The sequence below is a fragment of the Gossypium hirsutum genome, chromosome A06 (genome assembly GCF_007990345.1).
Source record: "Gossypium hirsutum isolate 1008001.06 chromosome A06, Gossypium_hirsutum_v2.1, whole genome shotgun sequence".
In the NCBI taxonomy this organism is placed as follows: domain Eukaryota; kingdom Viridiplantae; phylum Streptophyta; class Magnoliopsida; order Malvales; family Malvaceae; genus Gossypium; species Gossypium hirsutum.
Window position 1 is genome coordinate 107979089 of NC_053429.1, and position 14682 is coordinate 107993770.

Genomic DNA, 14682 nt, shown 5'->3' on the forward strand with positions numbered 1-14682 from the left:
AAAAGCAATTCTCCAATTCTTTTCTCTGGGCATTCTTAGTTTAGATAATTAGTTAATTAAAACAAAACCTCTTTATTCTTAGGCTAGATAATAACAAGACAGTCATTACTAGTACTTGTAGTTCTTGTGGGTTCGACAATCCGGTCTTGCTAAAACTATACTACTGTTCGATAGGTACACTTGCTTACATCGCAATAATAGTTAGTTTAAGAATGAGTAATTATAAATATTTAAAACCTATCACAAAATAACGTGATCAAGTTTTTGGCACTGTTGCCGGGGAACTAAGATATTAGGAACGCTTAATTTTTATTACTTTAGCCATTTATTTTTCTTGCAATTTAGTTTAATTTTTCTATTATTATTATTATTTATTAACCTATCCTTTCTTTCTCTTGGCAGGTTTTTATAGTTTATGACTAGAAGAAATCCGTGGGGACATTACTTTTTGACGAAGAAATCGATCATACAGTTCGTAGAAACCAAAGAGAAACAAGGCGCAGCTTAAGATATACGGAGAACGAGCAAGAAGATGATACTCGACCCCCAACCGAAGAGATGGCTGAAAACCAAGGCAATCAACTACCTCCTTCAATTGTGGTTAATCAAAACCCTGCTCCCGCACTATGTATGATTATGCTAAACCTTCTTTAATAGGAACTGAATCAAGCATAGTTAGACCTGCTGTAACTGCAAATACTTTTTAATTAAACCCTAACACTATTCAAATGATACAACAATTTGTTCAGTTTGATGGTTTGTAGGATGAAGATCCCAACGCTCATTTAGCCAACTTCTTAGAACTATGCGATACATTTAAAATTAATGGCATTTCTGATGATGGCATACGTCTTCGATTGTTTCCCTTTTCATTGAGGAACAAAGCTAAACAGTGATTTAACTTGTTACCACGAGGGTCAATTACTACTTGGGAACAAATGACCGAAAAAATTTTACTAAAATATTTTCCGCCGGCTAAAACGTCTAAATTACGTAATGATATCTCTTCTTTTGTGCAGATGGATTTACAAACACTCTACGATGCATGGGAGAGATACAAGGACCTTCTGAGAAGGTGCCCTCACCATGGGTTACCACTTTGGCTCCATGTACAAACATTTCACAATGGTTTGAATCCTTCGACTCGGCAAATGGTTGATGCAGCGACGGGCAGAACCATCAACAATAAAACACCGGAAGATGCCCATGAGTTTATAGAGGAGATGTCACTGAATAACTATCAGTGGCAAGTCATGAGGACAAAGCCAACGAAAACAACCGGTGTTTATAATGTCGATTCGGTCACCATATTGTCAAATCAGGTAGAACTCTTGAATAAAAAGATTGATGGTTTTCTTAGTTCTCCACAGGTTCACCCAGTAATGTAGTGCAAAGCAAGTAGCAATGGAACAAACCATTTGGAATACCAACCTTATGGCCACAGCATGGATAACGAGCAATTAAACTACATGGGTAATAATCCTCAACCTCAAAACAATCCATATAGTAACATTTATAATGCAGGTTGGAGGAACCACCCCAATTTCTCGTGGGGCGGTCAAGGAAATCAAAGACCACAACATCCTCTGGGCTACCAACAACCACCCTACCAATAAGAAAAGAAGCCAAACCTTGAAGAGATACTCTCAAAGTTTATATCAGTGTCAGAAACCCGTTTTCAGAACACCGAGATAGCACTTAAAAATCAACAAGTGTCGATCCAAAGCCTCGAAACTCAGATAGGCTAGCTTTCCAAACTAATCTCCGAACGACCACAAGGTAGTTTGCCAAGAAATACCGAACCTAACCCAAGGGAATAACTCAATGCAATTAATATTTAAGATGACGAAGGAGTCGTTGAGCCTGAACCAGAACCGAGGCAAGAAACTGTGGTAAGCAAATGTTAAGGTGAGGTAGATCAAAATACAAGCAAACCAGTGTGTGTTGAATTTAAACCTCGAGTGCCATACCCCAACGCGACAAGGAAAGACCGCTCAGATGAACAATATGGTAAATTCCTTAAACTCTTACAAAAATTACATATTAACTTACCGTTTATTGAAGCTCTATCGCAGATGCCAAATGCAATGACATTTTTAAAAGAGCTTTTAGCAAATAAGTGGAAGTTGGACGAGGCGTCGCATGTGGAGTTGAATGCAATTTGCTCAGCCATTCTCCAAAATAAACTACCCAACAAACTAAAAGACCCAGAAATTTTTACTATTCCTTGCTTAATTTGTAGTTTAGATGTTAATCATGCATTAGCTGATCTAGGGGCTAGTATCAACGTCATGCCTTACAAAATGTTTAAGCAACTAGGTCTCGGGAAACCCAAACAGACTAGGATGAGCATTCAATTAGCAGATAAAACTATAAGATTCCCTAGAGGTATTATTGAAGATGTGCTAGTTAAAATCGATAAATTTATATTTCCCGTTGACTTTATTGTACTAGACATAGAAGAGGATAGCAACACTCACTTAATTCTAGGAAGGTCCTTTTTAGCAACTGCTAAAACCATCATTGATGTTGGCACAAGTGAACTCACACTCCAGGTGGGAGACGAAACAGTCACCCTTCAAGCTCGCAATTCTGGCAACACATCAGGAATTGAAGGTGATCATTTAAACCATTCTACTAAAACTAACAATATGGTGCAACCTATTTTGCAGAAAATGAGTCTGAAGGAAGCACACGAATCGTTCTCAAGCACAAGTAGAGGACTTGTTCATGAAGATCGAAGATTACAAATTAAGGAACTCGATGAATGGCAGACGCACAAACCAAGAACACCTGACAAACTGAAACTACGCCAAAACGAGCCCGATACCTCTCCAAATCAAGTCAAGGTTGGTGATAAGGTCTTATTAGATGTCACAGATCCCCATATTGTCACTACCACAGCGGATAAGGAAATCCCTCTTACGGAACTCAATATTTTTCCATTTGGTACAGTGGAGGTGAGTCATCCCAAGTTCGACACTTTTAAGGTAAACAACACTCGATTAAAACCTTATTTTGATAAGATTGATAGCAGGAATGAGGAGGATAAACTCCTCAAACCACCATGACCATTCACTAGAGAGGTAAGTCGAGCTTAGACTATAAATAAGCACTTCTCGGGAGGCAATCCGAGCACTAACAATATTAATTTCTTTAAATTTTGGTATTTTAGATCCTAACTTATTAATAGAAATCTTGAATACAGGTGTTTCCACAGAGACACGGCCAAGCACACGGGTGTGCTTAAGGCCGTGTGAAAATAGGGAAAAAGATTTCCCCAACATAAGCTACGACTAAACGCCATGGCCATGCGATATGGCCGTGGTCGAGCCTGCCAAAACAACACAGGCGTGCGCCACACCCGTGTGGAAGAACCGTGGGAGAACCTGTTAAAACAACACAGGCATTCGACAGGTCCGTGTAAAACACCCGTGGTTGAACCTTTTAAATTAACACGGGCGTGGGGCTTGCACACACGGGCATAGGAGAAGCAAATGAATCTAGACAAGGCCGTGCGACACGGACATGTGAACCCACACGATCGACGAACAAGGGCGTGTACTAAATGTCAGACGCGCCTAAATTTGAAATTCGCGAATCACATGGGCTGAAATTGGGGAACACGGGCGTGTGCCCTAGCCGTGTGGCCCAAAATCTATAAATACCCAGCACTATTCACTTTCTTCCCCATTCAAAAACCCTAACCCTAGCCGCTGCAACTCCACACGGCCTTCTTGCCATGCCTGTGCGCCGCTTCCCACTTCATTTTTTACACTAAATCTCTTTCCCTTAGCGTTTGTTTACTCCTTTCACTTCTATTTTACTTATTTCTAATGCTTATTATTAACATAAACTTCATATCTTTTGAACTATTTTTCAGTTTTCTATCATTTAATTTGCATTCTTAGGTTAGTTATCATACATTTTGTGTTAAATCAAGTTAGTGGGAACACCTCATACCCATGACATTACTATGTTTATTCTCATGCTATTACCATGCCAATGTATATCATTTAATTTGTATTCCTAAGTTAGTTATCATACATTCCGCGTTAGGAAAACCTCAAACCCATTACATTTCTATTCTCATTCTCATTGTTATTGTGGTTGAATGTGCTTCATATTAATAGTATTGGCTGAAATAGTTAGTTCTAAATCCATGCCTTTTATTCGAATTCGTTTACCTATTATTATTATTCTTTATATTACAGGCTTTTGATGTCGTCTTCACGAGGAAAGAAAACCGTCGTACCTGCCTCAAAGAAGAGAAAGGGAGCGTCCTCTTCTGTGGGTCCCACCGTAAAAATTCGTCACCCTCTCCTAGAGTTCCCCCGAAGGCCCCAGGAAGAACTGTTCCAAATACTTAGGGCCCGACCTTTAATTGCGAGTCACTGCATCGACTGGGCTACTGTACAACAGGTTCAGTTGGTTGATTCAATTCGAACCCTCCTAACCACCGACCCTTGGGAGCTATTTTTTAGGATTATCGAGCCGACATACCTTGAGCTCACAATGGAACTATGCTCAACGTTCCATCTTCAGGCCATAATGACGTACTACGATGATCCCGGCACGGTTCAATTTTGCCTAGGTGGATTAATCCACCAGCAAAGCATCCCAAAGTTTGGTGCTGCACTGGGCTTATATACGGAGGAGTTCAAGGAGAAGAATGAACTACATGCTCTCAGTCGCCACATACATTTCTCTCCCTCGAAGTGCTAGCACACTTTGGCCCCTAGCACGGCCTCCTACAATCCTAGCTGCTGCATGGCATCAGTTCTCCCACCATCCCTGAGGTACTTACACGCTATTTTAGTTCACACGATTATAGGGAGGCGAGAGAGCACTGGCGTCGTCAACACCCACGACGTCTACTTCTTATTATGCATGTCGCAAGGGCACGTCATCGACCTTGTATATTTCATCTCCCTTGCGATTCAGCACCAGACAGAGTGACATCGGAAGGGGGTCATCTCCATTGGCCCCTACGTGACTCGACTGGCGCGACACTTTGGGCTCCTCAACACCGCGGCCCAATAATCATCCCTCACCCTCATTGGCCAGATGTCTCCACAAGGCTGCTTAGTATGAGGATGATTGAGAGGCACCGAGGAACCTACCATCCCCAGTATCGTCTCACTCAATCTACTAAGGAGGAGGCCTACGAGGACATTTCTGATGATGTCCCCCACACCACAAGGACCCACCGACTCAGCCACCACCACCCTCTCGTCCAGTTCATGCGGCGGCTTCATATGATGACATCTTTGAGTGCCTCACTCGATTCGAGCAATAGTGTTTTCAATGATTTGACAACATTGATGCTACTCTACAGCAGATTTGTCAGCACCTCCACATCTCATCTCCAGTCCCACCTCGCGAACCATCCAACGATGAAGATGTTTAAAAATATTTACTTATTATTTTTATGTTTTTAATTTTTTATTGATACTACTTTTTATTTTATTATATTTTAGAAATTTTATTTTTAATTATTAATTTCGGTTATTTCTTTTTGAGTAATTATATCTCCTAAAAAGTTCCTGATTTTATCACAGTTCTATAGAGCTCTTAAGCTCATCATCACATAGGAACTAAACCTCCACCGGGAAAGGTTCTCCACGACTGCCATGTCCTGCTCGCCCACGACCACAGCTACCACTAGAGACAATATCCTTTTGGCGCAGGACTTATGGCATAATGAACCTCTACGATCACCGGAGTATCCTCCTCCACTCTCGAACCGATTCCTCTCCAGAACTCCAGTTCGAGGAATTCATCATACAAGAAGTTTCACTTCTCTCCCATCTTATTTTTACACTCTAATATCTATCTTTGTACATTGAGGGCAATGTACATCTTAAGTGTGGGGGTATTTATTTCAGTATCAGAAAAATCCCTTAATGATTGCCTTGTTCTCTTGAAAGGCTTTCATATCATATTAGGATAAATTTTAATTGATTTATGATTTTGATTGATATATCTTGAGTTAAAACATAGGCCTTTATGCATTGATTGTTTAAACTTTAAGACATTAGAGAATCAAGCATGATGAGTTGATTTTTAAGAATTTAAAATTATAGGTTGTTTCCCCAAGTCTAGGTATTACTTTGAATTGGAATTCACGAGTTTAAACATCAAAATGCCATAATTTTTGTGATATTTTTGAGCAATTTGAGCATCTATTAATCCTTTCATGCTCACTTTTATTATTGCTTTGAGTGCATCAGTATTGAACTGTTATTCTAGAACTTGCTTGATTATGCATGTCGAAACCACACCATTTGATTTGATATATCAAAATGATTAAGGCACTTAGGATTAACCCACTCATGCCATGAAAATCCTACCTCCACGATTAACCCCTAATAAACCCTCTTGAGCCTAACAAGCCATTCCTTGTATTAACCTCAATATTAACCCTTAACCCATTATTGTTGAAATCCCCTAAATTAATCCCTATTTATGTCTAGATTTGAGTTGAATGGATTGCTTAGCTATGTTTTGTTCTTAATAGTTAGTCTATATTATTTTAACTTGTTCTTAAAAAAAACATGTATACACATTAGTAGTTATCTTCTGTTTGTAAGCATCAAAATTTAAATTCCATAGTCTGAGAAGAATCTTTGTTGTACACAAGTAATGATTAACTCTTGTTCTAGTTAGGTAAATTTTCAATTCAATCTCAATTCTAACCCTTTCTTTCAGCTTATGACCACACCCCCTAACCAAACCTCATTACAACCCTCCAAAGACCTTTTGATTGATGTATCATCTTAAATTATAGTGGTGAAGATTTAATTTTCGTGCAAGCCTATGGTAATGACTTTTCATTATTGACTATTGAGTGCTTCATTTATTGTCCTTAAACACCTCGACTGATTTGAGTGAATCTTTAGTGAAGATGTGAAACTCCGTGATATTCTGAATCAAAGGTAATTACTTAGATGCGAAGAGACACCTATGTTTGTATGATTAAATACTCAACTTGGAATGTTTGAAAGTTTTATGTTCTTTTAGTTGAATTCTCAATGTATGATTACCTATGGATTATTCTGAGATATTATCGATAGAAATTATAAGTTGAGAAGAATTTATTTTGATTATGAGTCGAGAATTTTGCTTGAGGACAAGCAAATGCTTAAGTGTGGGGGTATTTGATAAACCATCAATTATACATATTTTTACCCCATGTTTAATACATTTTATGGATGATTTCTCATTAGAATTGGTGAATTCAATGCTCCTAATGCTTTAATTCCATGTTTTATACTTAGGAGAGCATAGGAGAGCGAAAGGAATGGGAAACGGGCCAAAAACAGAGAATATAGGCCAAGGTACGAAATCAACATGGCCTGGACCTCCTTACACGGGTAGACCACATAGCCGTGCGAGCACGGCCTAAAGTAATCGAACATGGGCATGTGCCACGGGCGTGTCCCTGCCGAGCCCAAGTTGAGTCCAATTCAGAAAAGGCTAATTTTGAGGGCTTCTAGGCATTCCAAAGCCTATAAATACACCTTAGAGAAGGAAGAAAATGGGGGACGGAGAATAGGGAGTAATGAATTACTCCAAGAAAGCCGATTGATCCATCTCAGAAGCCAGATTCATCATCAAGACTAAAGATCTCTCCTCAATTTCCCTTCAGGAGTTTTGGGTTTTCTTTATGTTTTGTATTCTTTATTCTTCTGAGATGTTTTCTTATTTAGTTATGAACTAAAACCCCTAAATACCTAAGGGGAATGAAACCTACGACGAATCTTGTTATTATTTTCTGCATCGTATGATAAATATCTAACTTGCTCCTAATTATGTGTTCTTAATTCTTGTTTTGATATCCCAGGATATTGATTCAAGACATGCTCTTATTCAGAAAAGGAATAGACCTTGCGTAAGAGTACTTTTGTCATAATTAAGAAGAGTACATTTGTCATAATTAAGCGGAGATGATTGCGCGCCTAGACATAGGGTGACAAGATTTTGTCGGATTAGGGTGAAACCTAATAAAGGGATCCATAGATCGAGTTAATACAACCCTAGAGTGTTAATTAGAGAAAAGTCTCGATTATTCGATTTAGTGATTAGACGTTATTAGTCTTGAATAGGGATAATAACATAACTTAGGGATCTCTAGGGAACAAGTTGAATGAATAAATCATCTGATTCGGAGCCAGAATAACAAGTAAAGTCTAGGTGGATTTTTCCTTAGTTTAGATAATTAGTTAATTAAAACAAAACCTCTTTATTCTTAGGCTAGATAATAAAAAAACAGTTATTACTAGTACTTTTAGTTCCTTTGGATTCAACAATCTGGTCTTGCTAAAACTATACTACTGTTCGATAGGTACACTTGCTTACATCGCAATAATAGTTAGTTTAAGAACAAGTAATTATAAATATTTAAAACCTATCACGAAGTAACGCGATCAGCAAATAAATGTCTTTAAATTGAATTATACATGTTTGATTGTCATTGAATTATTATGAATGTTGAACGAGCAACAATCGACAAAGTTACGATATCCGAAAGTCCCGTACGAACCTTAGGAATAGTATAGGGTACGAATGTCATGACATTAGGTTATCGAGATGTGATTACATGTAAGACCATGTCTGGGACATTGGCATTGTATTGTGATTACATGTAAGACCATATCTGGGACATTGGCATTGTTATATGATTTCGTGTAAGACCCTGTCTGGGACAGTGCATCGATATGTGATAGCATGTAAGACCATATCTTGGAATATGGCATTGTATGAGCTTTATGTGATTTTCGAGTATCCTTAATGAATCTGAATAGTTCAACGGGCAAAGTCAAGTCGAGAAAGAATGTGTGAATAAGTTAAATGGCTCAGGTACGTACGAGATTCATACAAGTCATGGAAGGGAAGTATTTGCTAAATTCAATTATGATATTGAATATGTGTACAACTAGAAAGGTTTGTGATCTTATAAATGTTTACTCATAGTTGCCTATTGATGGAAATGATATTGATTCATGTGATAATTTATTTGTATATGGCTTACTAAGCTTTATAGCTTACTTTGTGTTAATTTTCTATGTTTCTTTTTAGTGATTCAGATGTTCGCTCGAGTTGGAAGACAGTGGAGATCGCATCACACTATTCGGTTTTTTATTTCGGTATTTATACACTTGTGACTTGGTTATATGGCATGTATAGGCTTGAGTTATGTGGACATGTATTTTGGTAATGTTGAATGTAAATTTGGCAATTGATGCCTATGTGTTTCATTGGTAATTAGCCATGTGATTTGGCTTAAATGTGGTGTATGTGGTAGTATATAATTAAATGAGTATATGAGTTGTGATGTTTGGTCTATGATTGCTATATTAATACTTTGATTGTAAATTGGTAATTTGAATTGGCATATTTAGGTATGGAGTTGGATGTTCAAATGGTTAAGGATAACTGATGAATATGTGTAATTGTGTTATGCTTGATTTTGGCTTTGTAAATGAATGCCAAAATGGTTGGATAAATATTTGATTGTGGTATGTGCTTATATGAGGTTTAAAATTGATATAGGTGATGATTTTGGTTGAACATAGATTAATTATTATGGGGAAATTATGGTTGATGAATCATGATATACATTGTATGTTTTTGGCAAGGAATTGATGGAATGAGAATGTGCAAATGATGTCTTGTATTGTAATTGGTATATGAATGGATTATGCATGGTATTAATTAGGTAATTGAGTACCAAGTTGAATTGGTATAATATGTGTATGAAATGTATTGAAATGGTACCATTTTAGTTGCTATGTGTGTATGAGAAAAGGGTGGCAATTTTGCTTTGCAACTAGCCTATTTTTGTCCACACGGGCAGAGACACAAGTGTGTCTCAATCGTGTGCAACACACAGTCATACTACAGGCCGTGTGTCCCTTGAGGTACCCTTTCAAATTAAGTCAGTATACCCTACAGGTTTGACACGGTCTAGACACACGGGTGTGTCTACTGGCCATTTGTGACACACGGACTGGCATATGGTTGTGTGGCTGACCGTGTGACCCAAGTTAGTAACCCCTCTAGATTTCCCACGGCCAAGGCACACAAGCATGTCTATGACTGTGCGGTGCAAGTTAGTATGTATGCCCTGTTTTCACACGGCCTGAGACACGGGTGTGTCTAGTGGCCGTGTGAGGCACACGGCCTGTTCACATGGGCATGTGAAACTTGTATGCATGAAAATTCTCTGAGTTTTCCAAAGTTTTCAAATGTTATCAGTTTAGTCCCGAACCTCTTCCAAGTATGATTGAAGGTCTCGTAGAGCCTTGTAAGGGCAATGTGATTATGTTTGATGGATGTTTATGTGTTAATGGATTTTCATGTAAGAAATGTAAGACTGTAATTGATCAGTAATTCCTCGTAACCTTATTCCTGCAATGGATCCGGGTTAGGGGTGTTACAAATCTAACTAACCTAAGGACTATTTTGCAAAACTGTTAAAGATTTAGAAAGTTACCACTGATGAATAGGCATGTATTTTGATGTTTTATGGTAGATTATGAATGTTTGATGATAGTTATATAAGTTCTGCTAAGTGACTTTCAGTGAAAATGTAAATTAGGGATTAAATTGTGAAATGTGGAAATTTTGTTGTTAAAATGTGAAATAAATGAAAAATATGGGCTGCTAGGGACATAATTGAAATTCCGCTAGCATGGGTTTGGGTGAAATTGCATGATTTTGTGATTTTATGAAATAAGAACTAAATTGTAAAAATGTGAAACATTAGGGACAAATGTGTAAAAGTGCTTTAAAGTTTGTTATGGACTAAATTGAATAGAGATATTATTAAATAAGCTAAATTTGGTATTATATAGATCAAGAAAAGTGAAATTCGAACTTAGATCGAGGAAAGACCAAGGTTTTGGATTGATCGACTCGTTTTACCGTTTTTATATTTGAGGTAAGTTCGTATGTAATAAGCATTGCTATATTTGTGTTTTAAATGTTTTGATAATACATGAATTGTGAATTGCGAACTTGCGGACACATTCGAAGAAGATTCAGCATTAGAAATCTCAGTTGAACCTTAGGAATAAATGAGGATACGAAGGACATGTTATTACAAGTTACATTGATTTGGCTTCGGACCATGATATTAGTACTTCGGGTGCGGGTTACATTGATTTGGCTTCGGACCATGATATTAGCACTTCAGGTGCAAGTTACATTGATTTGGCTTCGGGCCATGATATTAGTACTTCGGGTGCGAGCTTCATTGATTTGGCTTCAGGACATGATATTGGCACTTAGGTTGTGAGACTTCCGAGTATCCGACTTTTATTCCAAATGGTTCAATAGGTATATTGAAGATGTGAAATGGTGAGAAATAGATACGTATTGGTATAGGTATGTTTGGAAAACTATATAAGTAACGAGCCAAAGAAATTTGTGAGTTTATGATCAAGTATGTAATTAAGTTCATGTTAGCTTGAGATTAATGTATTGTTGCATATTATGTCATTTAATTTGAATAGTAAATGGATGGTGAGACTTGCTTATTATTTTTATACGAGCTTACTAAGATTTATAGTTTACTTTGTTTATTTTTCGTGTCTTATAGTGATTTCAAAGCTAGCTCAGATTTGGGGACCGTCGAAGACTACGTCACACTATCCTACTATCACTTTGGTATATTTGAGCTTATGTTTTGGTTATATGGCATGTATAGGATTTATGGTTATTTTGGTTATGAGTTGATAATGATTTTGCTCATTTGAAATAGCTTGTAAATGATAAATGTTTTATTTTGTAAATAGCCATGAGAGTTGGCTTTTTTGGTTGATGTGGTTATGTATATAACAATGTGCATATGGCCTATGTTATGTGATTGAGGTTAGTTTTATAATGCTTATTGATAGTAGGAATTATCTATGACAAATGGTTAATATTTGAGAAGATGTATGCTTATGAATTTGAGCATAATGATGCATGTTTGGGAATGTTTAATTAGTTGAAATGTATATGTGAAATTGATATAAATGGAATGGTCTATTTTGTGACTTATGTGCATTATGGATAATGATATTGAGTTAGCATGAATTAGGCTTGATTTAGTTGGTTTGAATGCCTATATATGCTATGAATCGTGTAATTTGGTTTGGTGTAGATTTGTGCAAGTTTGTAATAAACCGTAATTTATACATATTTTTACCCTACGCTTAACGCATTTTATGGATGCTTTTCCATTACAATTGGTGAATTCTATGCTCCTAATGCTTTAATTTCATGTTCTATACTTAGGAGAGCATAAGAGAGCAAAAGGAACGAGAAACAGGCCAAAAACAAAGAAAAATGGGCCAAAGTACGAAGTCAACACGGTCTGGACCTCCTCACACAGGCAGACCACACGGCCGTGTCAATTTGGCAGATTCGAAGCACGACTCACACGGGCGTGTCCCTATCGAGCCCAAGTTGAGTCCAATTCACAAAAGGCCAATTTTGAGGGCTTCTAGGCATTCTAAAGCCTATAAATACACTCTAAAGAAGGAAAGCCAGGGGACACAGAGGGAGGAAGGAAGGAATTACTCGAAGGAAGCCGATTGATCCATCTCAGAAGCCGGATTCATCATCAAGACTGAAGATCTCCCCTCAATTTTTCTTTAGGAGTATTGGGTTTTCTTTATGTTTTGTACTCATTATTCTTCTGTGATGTTTTCCTTTTTAGTTATGAACTAAATCCCCAAATACCTAAGGGGGGTGAAACCTAAGACGAATCTTGTTATTAATTTCTGAATTGTATGATAAATATTTAACTTGTTCTTAATTATGTGTTCTTAATTCTTGTTTTAATATCCCAAGATACTGATTCAAGATAAGCTCTTATTCAGAGGAGGAATAGACCCTATCTACGAGTACATTTGTCATAATTAAGCGGAGTTGATTACGCGCCTAGAGATAGGGTGACAAGATTTTTCCGGATTAGGGTGAAACCTAATAAGGGGATCCATAGATCGAGTTAATGCAACACTAGGGTGTTAATTAGAGAAAAGTCTCCATTATTCAATCTAGGGATTAGACGTTATTAGTCTTGAATAGGGATAATAACATAACTTAGGGATCTCTACGGAATAAGTTAAATGAATAAATCGTTCGATTCGGAGTGAGAATAACAAGTGAAGTCTAGGTGGATTTTTCCTTAGGTATTGTCTTAATTCAATCTTTTTCAAAAAGTAATCCCCTAATTCTACTTTTTGTGAATTCTTAGATTAGTTAATTAGTTAGTTAAAACAAACCCATTATTTTTAGGCTAGATAATAAAAAGATAGTCATTACTAGTACTTTTAGTTCCTTTGGGTTCGACAATCCGGTCTTGCTAAAACTATACTACTGTTCGATAGGTACACTTTCCTTCATCTCGATAATAGTTAGTTTCAAGAATGATTCATTATAAATATTTATAACTTACCTGTCACGAAATCACGCGCTTAAGTTTTTGGCGCCATTGCCGGGGAACTAAGATATTCGGAACGCTCAATTTTTACTACTTTAGCCATTTATTTTCCTTACAATTTAATTTAATTTAATTTAATTTAATTTTTTTATTATTATTTATTAATTTACTTTTCTTTCTCTTGGCAGGTTTTTATTGTTTATGACTAGAAGAAACTCGTCAGGACCACTACTCTTTGACGAAGAAATCGATTGGACAGTTTGCAGAAACCAACGAGAAATAAGGCAAAGCTTAAGATACACAGAGAACGAGCAAGAAGACGATAGTCAACCCCCAACCGAAGAGATGGCTGAAAACCAAGATAATCAGCTACCTCCTGTAATTGCGGTTAATCAAAATCCTGCTCCACGCACTATGTATGATTATGCTAAACCTTCTTTAACAGGAACTAAATCGAGCATAGTTAGACCTGATGTAGCTGCAAATACTTTTGAACTAAAACCTAACACTATTCAAATGATACATCAATTTGTTTAGTTTGATGGTTTGTAGGATGAGGATCCCAACGCTCACTTAGCAAACTTTTTGGAACTATGCGATACATTTAAAATTAATGGTGTTTCTGATGATGCCATTCGTCTTTGGTTATTTCATTTTTCATTGATGAACAAAGCTAAACAGTGGTTGAACTCGTTACCACAAGGGTCAATTAGTACTTGGGAACAAATGACCGAAAAATTTCTATTAAAATATTTTTCGCCGGCTAAAACAGCCAAATTTCGTAGTGATATCTCTTCTCTTGTGCAGATGGACTTAGAAACACTCTACGATGCATGGGAGAGATACAAGGACCTTTTGAGAAGGTTCCCTACCATGGTTTACCGCTTTAGCTTCAGGTTCAAACATTCTATAATGACTTGAATCCTTCGACTCGACAAATGGTTGATGCAGTTGTTGGCAGAACCATTAATAATAAAACACCTGAAGATGCTTATGAGTTTATAGAGGAGATGTCACTGAATAACTATCAGTGGCAAGTCATGAGACTAAGCCAACTAAAACAGCAGGCGCTTATAACGTCGATTTGATTACTATGCTGTCAAACCAAGTAGAACTTCTAAATAAAAAGATTGATGGTTTTCTTAGTTCTTCACAGGTTCACCCAGTAATGTAGTGCGAAGCAAGTTGAGGTGAAACAAGCCATTTGGAATACCAACCTTATGGCCACAACATGGATAACGAGAAGT

The 14682-nt window shown here is 37.2% G+C and overlaps 1 non-coding gene across 1 annotated transcript; it reads right to left on the reverse strand.

Annotated features, from left to right (window-relative positions):
- Positions 1-986: 986 nt before the first annotated feature.
- LOC121231070 (small nucleolar RNA R71) lies at positions 987-1093 on the reverse strand. Its single transcript, XR_005929139.1, has one exon. It is a non-coding gene; the product is annotated as a small nucleolar RNA R71 (small nucleolar RNA).
- Positions 1094-14682: the final 13589 nt, after the last annotated feature.